Raw genomic sequence first — 8,002 nt, 5'->3', positions numbered from 1 at the left:
TTTATATAAACGTGAGGATCCAGGCAGAGAAGCAAAATCTATTCTCATACCTCTGGGTGGTTAAGGTTTTGCCTTGTTTAGAGCAGGGAGGATGGATTTCTCAAAGACTCTTCTGTTCCCTTCTACTTTGGCTTTGGTTCAGAGCTGCAGGCAGCTCCAGAATCTTCCTGAAGAGCTGGGTGCTGTGCGATTTGAAGGACTGCAGGGAGTCATGGGTGTGTAGACCTCCGGCTTTTCTCCTAGGTTGGCTGCAGTCACCTTCAAGGAGATGTGTTGCAAGGTGGTGATAATGCCCCATAGAAAGGGTTTGGATAAGGGTCTCCCCACTCACCCACTGCCTAACTTTTGCAGCTATTACCAGGGAATGCTCCTCCTGACTGCCTGGGTTTGTTGTCATCTCCCTACCTGTTTGCAGGATGTGTGGGCAGCTTTTCCAACCTGCAGAATCCCTGGCAGGAATGGGCTCTCTGGGCCTCGTTTGTAGTGGGGCTACTGGTGTTGCAATGGGCTGTCTCTCTCGAGTGTCTGTTTCCATCTCCCCTCTGGAAAGAAAGGGGCCAATGCCGACTCTAGGCTGGCCTGCTCTGTATTCATTCAGCCCCAGCTCAACTTGAGCAATCAGAGCCAGGGTTGAGGGCAAGCAACATTCTTTTCTGCCTTTCTGCTGCAGGATGCAGTTTGCTTTTTTTCCATGCGAATGAATTATGTTTGAAACCGAAATGGGAGGAAGAGAAAAATGGAGTGAGTGTGTATGGGTATGTGTGTGTGCATACCTATATAGGCAGGGGAGGGCAGCAGGCACATTATTTTTCCATTTTCCTTTAATTAAGGCTCTGTGGAGGTGTGTTTGAAAACAGAGGGTCTCCTATGCCTTTGAGGAGGGTGAGAACACTGTTTTGGCTGCATCCCGGGCCATATGCAGTGTATGGTGGCCAATGAAACCGGGCCTGGCTCGTTCTGTTGCTTGTCTTGGCAGTCGGTTCCGTGGCTTGTATTACCAACTCTGGAACTTAGGGACTGCCAAGCTCCATGTGCCTGTGTATGTGTGTGTGCGTGTGCATGTGTGTGCACACGCGTTCTTGTGTGTGTGTGTGTGTGGTTTGGCCTCTCGAAACTCAGCAGAGACAAATGCCTTAGTGACCCAGTCTTGGAATTTTCAGCCTGTGTTTCTTTGCGTATTGCTGGCTGTGGGAGGCCTGGCCAGAGCCCACCATTCTTAGTTGTTGTTGTTTTTTAGTCTATTTTCTTGCTGCAGCCCACGGGATTTGGTTGCGGAGCTCCATTTGCAAAGCTTCAGCTGGCCAATGGCATTTTTAAAAAAGAGACCAGGGCGGTTATCACACCTTGTGTGTGTGTCTGTGTTAGGTGTGGTACTGTTAACCCCTGCTAGCCACCAAGGACCAGAACTGGCGTGAAGCCGAAGGGGGAATAGAAAGCTCGTCCAGTAGCTGTACGCTCCCAGCTTCCTCTTGCTGCCTGGGTTAAAGATTCCTGGCAGAGATAACTTCATATGTATTTACTGAGCACCTACATTAGGCAGAGCACAAAGCTGTGTTATAGGCAAGGCCCTGGAAGCATTTCTCTGGTCTCCAGGGAAAACCAGGAGTTTCCTGGGGGTTGGTTCCAGGTTCTCCTATGGCTGGGATGGCTGTGCAGGAATCACAGCTGCCAGTGTTCAGTGGCTTCCCTTGAACCCAGCTACCCCTCCTTGTCTTCTTAGGAAGCAGTGCAGGGATGGAGTAGATTAAACGGCACAGGAGATGCTGGCTGTCTGCCTCGGGGCAGGAATGGAAACTAGTTCTTGATGGCACCTTGTTGCCAGTGTCTGTGCAGCCGTGTTCTGGCCTGCAGGGTGGAGGAGACCTTAGAGGAAACCGAGGCCAAGGGCAGGTGCTGGGCCCCATTTCTGCACCTTCTACCCAGCCCTGACCTGGCACCCTTTGTTTCTGTTCTTCAGTCAACTGCCAGGATGCAAGATGGTCCTGCCCCCTTGGGATTTAGAGCTGGAAAGTGGGAGAGCAGAGAATCCTCTGGGGAAAATCCTCTTCATGGCTGCAGGAAAGAGAGACTAGTCCAGAAGGGACCCTGAGGGGTCATCTGGCACTGGTGCCCCTCCAGGAAGGAAGGCCCTGGTGGCCACACTGACTTCACACTTACTATGTGCAGGCACTGTTCCAGGTACTTTCCAAGTATTAACTAATTTAATCCTCTTGACAGTTATACGGGGCAAATAACATTGTTATTCTTACTTTACAGCTGAGGAAAGAGAGGCACAGAGAGGTTAGGGAACTTGCCCAAGGGCACACAGCCAGTAAGGGACAGATCTAGGATTCACACTCAGGTGATCTGGCTCCCAAACCGCCACTCTTAACCCCACCTTCTTCTTGGCCTGCAGAGCTGGGGACAGCCATCTGAAGAGAGTCTTTTGCTGCTCGCCTGCACTCTCAGTCTTGGAGCCCTCCCCGCATCATCTTGCTTCTCACCTTCTGGATCTCCTTGACTTTTGGAAGCTGCGTGACCTACGTCATTCAGATTCCAAGAGAGAGGTCATCCTGGGTGACTCCTTAGCTCCAAGAAGAGGCTTTGTGGTTGATTCTCCAAGATTAATGGTAGCAGGTACTATGCGCCATGACCACTGGCCTGGCACTTTTCTAACCTTCTCTGTGGACTCCTGCCCTCTGCATCTTGCTCACTCCTGGGAATCTTCCCAGGCTTTAGCTCCCAAGATCTCCCACTTCTCTTGTTGAGTCTCAATCGCCATTGCCCATGCCCTGCCCTCAACTGTAAACTCCCTCCCTCCTTGACTTATCACTCTCACCTCCACGTTCTCTTAGCACCAAGCCTTGAGCCTTAGGCCATCTGCACCCACGTGCATACCCATTCTTATTCCTCATGGCAGCCCAAGCCAGCTGCTGGCCTGGAGGGGAGCTTACCTTCTCAAAGAGGCCCAGGAGTTTTATAGCCTCCTTGAAACCTTTGTTTCTATGGACAGAAAGTTCATGATGCAGATACTAAGTTTCTCTTAACCTCTTTTTATTTACCTGTCTTTGCCATTCTGGATGAAAATGCTGATTTTGGGGCACTTTCTAACAAGAATGGCCCTTATAAATTTGACTCATAAAACAAGACTGTTATTTATTTATAGACACTTCCATTAAAAAAGATTTAAGGACCGGGCATGGTGGCTCACGCCTGTAATCCCAGCACTTTGGGAGGCCGAGGCGGGCAGATCACCTGAGGTTGGGAGTTCAAGACCAGCCTGACCAACATGGAGAAACCCCCGTCTCTACTAAAAAATTAGCCAGGCATGGTGGTGCAAGCCTGTAATCCTAGCTACTTGAGGCTGAGGCAGGAGAATCACTTGAACCCGAGAGGTGGAGGTTGTGGTGAGCCGAGATCATGCCATTGCACTCCAGCCTGGGCAACAAGAATGAAACTCTGTCTCAAAAAAAAAAAAAAGATTTAAGGCGTTAGGTTTGTGCAAAAGTAATCACGGTTTTTGCCATTAACCTAATATCTTACAGATTTACATACAAAAAAATGAGAGAAGAAAACCAGAGGAAAAAGCTTAATAAGTTACCTTTAGCTTTTCTTTTGGCTGAAATGATACTTCATATTAGTATCTCCCAGGAGGCTCTATTTCCTAGACTTGAAATGTTTTGTGGCTTTTCTTCTGCTTGTACAAGGCAGTGCCCTAACTGTGTGCCCACAGGCCACTGAGGAAGAGTAGAGAGTACAGCTATCAGACCTTTTTTTTTTTTCCAAGTTCTTTCCTCTTAGATCCATCTGGTCCCCATTTTCTTCAAGCTGGCTTTTGGGGAGCTGCATCATAATCTTAGGATCAACAACAGCTTAGGGTCTACTGTGACCTTCTGAACCTCATCTATCTGATTCATGCCTTGCTAGTCAGTCGCCATCTTGGATGTGTGCTTCACCCAGCTTTCCTTCACTGGCTGACTTCCAACTTATTCCTGGTCAGTGTCCCGCATTGCCAAAGTCTTCTTGGATTCCAGGCCTATATTTTGAGGCACAAGCCCCATTTCCCACTGTTGGTGTTCTGCCAATGTATAGAGCTTGCTCCTTATTTATGCCCCCTAGTTACTCATGGAGACACCGAGGATGTTTATCTGCCTTTCAGACCTCCTGGGCCCTGAAGGGAAAAAACTCTGGGTTCTTCTCCTGAAGCTTTTAGTGCGTAGTTCTTCTTTTCCTACTAAATTGTTTCCGTATGGAACAACCAGTGTGGGAGATGATTTCACCTCTTGTCATCCTTCCTAAGTCTTCCTTGAAGTGGGTAAGTCCCTTCTGGATGTTATTGGTTCCTTGCCGCTGCCACCTCCACTGCCCCCCTCCCCCTTTTTATAGATCCTTAAATCACATCAAATTGTTTTATTTTTCAAATCACTAAAGTTGCCTTTCTGCCTTAGATCGTCAGCCAGCTCTTTGCAGTTAATGAGGATCCAATTATGAAAGGCAGCTGCTCAGCTCCTCCATCTTCTGTGCCCCCCTACCAGAGATGTTTAGGATGACTTCCGGCTGGTGAATGTCAGCTGCTGTGGTTGTCTCCTAGGAATGGCATGGCTGAGGGCTTTGTGGTTTGTATCTGAGCAGTTAGGGGGCTCTTTTATAGGGGGCGGAAAGATAGGGGACTTTTGCTTCTACAAAGGAAAGACTAGTGCCTCGTCTCCCGGGTGAGGCTTGTCACTGGGATGGATTCACAGGGGAACAGGAATGGCAAAATTTAGGGGGCCCCGCTCCCAGAGGGTGGCCGCCCCTTCAGGGGGTTCCACAGTAGCAGAAAATTCGTTATATTTTGGGATCATTTGTTAGTGTCTCATTTCTACCATCTGTGTGAGAATAAACAGAAGTTGCAAACAGCCTATCATTCCCGGAACAGAATGGGGTCTGGCTTCCATCTCCCAGAGATGGAAGGTTTAGGCAGGGAAATACACAGAAGCCTCTGGCGTGTTTTTCTTGGGGTCTACTGTGGGAATGAATAACTTGGAGGTGAAATTACAGCCTGATAATGAGCATCTAAGCTTCCAGAGACGGATTCTTACCCCATTTGCTGAATTTTGCTCTGCTGTGAATTTGCTGTCATTTGTTCATTCATTTATTTACTTAGTTCTTACTTCAACAAGTATTATTGATGACCTTTTCTGCGCCAGAAATGATGCTAAGCACTGGGGTCACCTGGGCGACAACCAGCCGTGACTGCTGCTTACCACCTGGAATCACCGCGCTGCTGGCCACATGGCCACATGGTTTGTTCCCGGCACAGTTTTGCTACAAGGAATAGGTCTTCCTGCTGGCTCCTTCCCTGTTCTCCTTAGAGGAGGCCAGGGGAGACATGTAGCTCATCTACAGTGCCCCGGAGCAGCCTCCTACGTGGCAGGCTGCGGCCCTCTCTGCATTGCAGGTTCCATTCCAGAGGTCTGAGAGAAGGCTCTCTTACTGCACTAGGCTCCAGTCCAGTTCAGAGTTTGGGGGATCAGAGGACATTGAACACCCACATGCAAGAGGTCTCAGGGGCTATTTCTATGTCTGGGCTGCCACACAGGCTACCATGGAGTTATTCAGGGAACTTCCTAAACCTGGATCTCCATGGGGGGGTGGAGGGTCCTCTGTGCACGACAGTGACCCTCTACTATGGGCTGGTGTCTGAAAGCCCATCATGAGAAAGTCATTCCTTCTGCTGAAGGCATCATTACCTATTGGACCCCAGGAAGGGAAACAAAAAAGGCAGAGTGAGAAAGCTTTGGTCTAAAACCCTGGGACCAGGAGTCGAGCCGTGGCTCCAATCCTCTGCAGCTGTGTGACCTTGGGGAGGCCATTTAGCCTCTCTGAGCTTTAGTTTCCTCCTGTCAAAATGAGGATGTGGTTTAGATGAGCACAGGGCCTCCTTCAGCTCTAAGACTGTAATTCAATGTGATTGAGTCTCACACCTTTTTCCGATGGCCCAGGGACACTGGGTGAAGGAAGTAGAGAAAGGATGTGAGTGGGAAGGTGTGCTAAGAGGACCAGATGTGGGAAGTACAGTAGATAGAGCACAGATAGAGGAGCCTGAGGATACCAAAGAAAAACTCTGGGGCAAGCCAGGGAGCTATGGGCAGAGGCTTTATGACCGATGCAGCAGGCATACTGAGGATGAAACGGCAGGTCCACTTCCCATTCCCAGGCACCTTGCTTTAGACACCTTGCTTTAGACAAAGGGATGGCCAGTGGAAACCTTTGTGCTTGAGGATACAAATTACTCACATACTTTTCCTCTTAGAGAAATAGAACTTATTGGGAAATAGACTCTGGACTTGGACAGGGAACCAAATTTCACCTTCGAAAGTGAAATGGAGATGGAGAATATGACTTGCACTTGTGGCCAAAACAGGTTCATGAATGCCCCTCTCTGGAATGATCTAGACCTGGGAAGTGGAATGGGGACAGGTGGTTGTCAAGGGTCACCCTCCAAGGCCACTCCTGCAGGAGACAGAGAGCCCAAGAACTGTGTGGCCATCTGAGTAGATTAACTGCCCAGCAGAGAAGCCTTGTCCGATGGACATCAGATCTTCCCTCTTCTGCCAAATACATCTCTCTCCATGGGAAGAGACAGGTAAAGATGGAAGGATAGGCCAAAGATTTTCCCTCAGGAGTGCTAAGCCAGTGAGGATTTTGATTTTATGGCCCTAGGCAGAAAGGTGAGAAGAGGGAGAAATGATTTCCTTTCCAGGACTAGAATCTAAGAGCAGTTTCGTACTAACATGCTACTTATAAGGCTGCTCCAAAGCTAAGACTGCACATCTGACCTCCATATTCCTAGGGCCTGCTGGCTCATAGTAGGTGGTCAGTAACTGGATGGATGGGTGGGTAGGAGGAGCCCTTCAAGGGACTGGCTTTATTGGCAGACCAGCTTTCTTCACTGCCATCTGTGCCTTGAAATGACCGTTTCTTCCCCATGAGCTTCCCCCAGTAAAGGGAAGAATTCCCTTGGTGTTGACCTGTCTAATTTACATCCTTCTTCCATGTCTGAATCTGTCTTCCCTCGTACACCTTTTTGGTCTGGCACAGCTGGAATATGTGTTTGCTCTGAGAATGAAGAGACCATGGAGGTAGCCAGGTGTGGTGGCTCACGCCTATGATCCCAGCACCTTGGGAGGCTGAGGTGGGTAGATCACTTGAGGCCAGGAGTTCAAGACCAGCCTGGCTAACATGAGGAAATCCTGTTTCTACTAAAAATACAAAAATTAGCTGGGTGTGGTGGCACGTGCCTGTAATTTCAGCTACTTGGGAGGCTGAGGCAGGAGAATTGCTTGAACCTGGGAGGCGGAGGTTGCAGTGAGCCGAGATCGCGCCACTGCACTCCAGCCTGGGCAAAAAAAAAAAAAAAAAAGGCGGGGGGAAGGCATGAGGGCATGGAGGAGTTTTCTGGTACTGGGTTTCACACGGAAAGCACATGCTAATTAATTCCACCTGCTTTGCCTCAGTCCCTTCCTCATAGATATCACACATACTCACCTTTAACTTAGCTTTGCTTCATCTCCTATTCACGGTGTCTTAACAAGTATGCAGAATAGGATGTGTGATTGGAGGGGAGGCACCATGCCAGACCAAAAATAGCTTCCTCTGAAACAGGTGTGAAGGTGCTTGAGGTTCCGCCATTATAATTCACTCTCTTCAGAGACTGTATGCTGCCATTGAAATCCCAGCTCCACCAGTTTTAACTGTGTACAACCTTGAGCAAATTATCGTTCTAAGCTTGGCTACTTCCTCTGTGTAATGACCTCTGATCCAGCCTAATGGGACTGACTACAGGATTACTGTGGGGCCTGGCACAGAGCAAAGGCTGAATACATGTTGCCTATGACTGGGTCAAGCATTGCCTTCAAAATAAAAAAGGCAGACACTCCTGGCAGTGCCAAGGGTGACCTTGGTGTGAGTTAATTGAGCAACTTTTCCTCTGTAACAGGAAGGACTTTACAGCAGGAAGAGTAGCTGGGTGGGAAAGGGA

At 48.9% G+C, this 8,002-nt stretch overlaps 1 protein-coding gene across 5 annotated transcripts in view; it reads left to right on the top strand.

The window, feature by feature from the left end:
- Positions 1-8,002, top strand: part of LOC105495775 (Jun dimerization protein 2) — a 42,609-nt gene that overhangs the window by 1,952 nt on the left and 32,655 nt on the right. The window contains exons 1-2 of one of the 5 annotated variants that reach the window (XM_011765512.3): positions 22-6,607; positions 7,063-7,156. The exons of 3 other annotated variants lie outside the window; for them this stretch is intronic. The gene's annotated coding sequence lies outside the window, so the exon portion shown is untranslated. Of the gene's footprint in view, positions 1-21; positions 7,157-8,002 lie in introns of those variants that run through there. One more of the 5 variants, XM_071099820.1, reaches the window with a different exon arrangement.

This window comes from Macaca nemestrina, chromosome 7, assembly GCF_043159975.1.
Source record: "Macaca nemestrina isolate mMacNem1 chromosome 7, mMacNem.hap1, whole genome shotgun sequence".
In the NCBI taxonomy this organism is placed as follows: Eukaryota; Metazoa; Chordata; class Mammalia; order Primates; family Cercopithecidae; genus Macaca; species Macaca nemestrina.
This window is presented reverse-complemented; position numbering and strand designations above follow the sequence as displayed.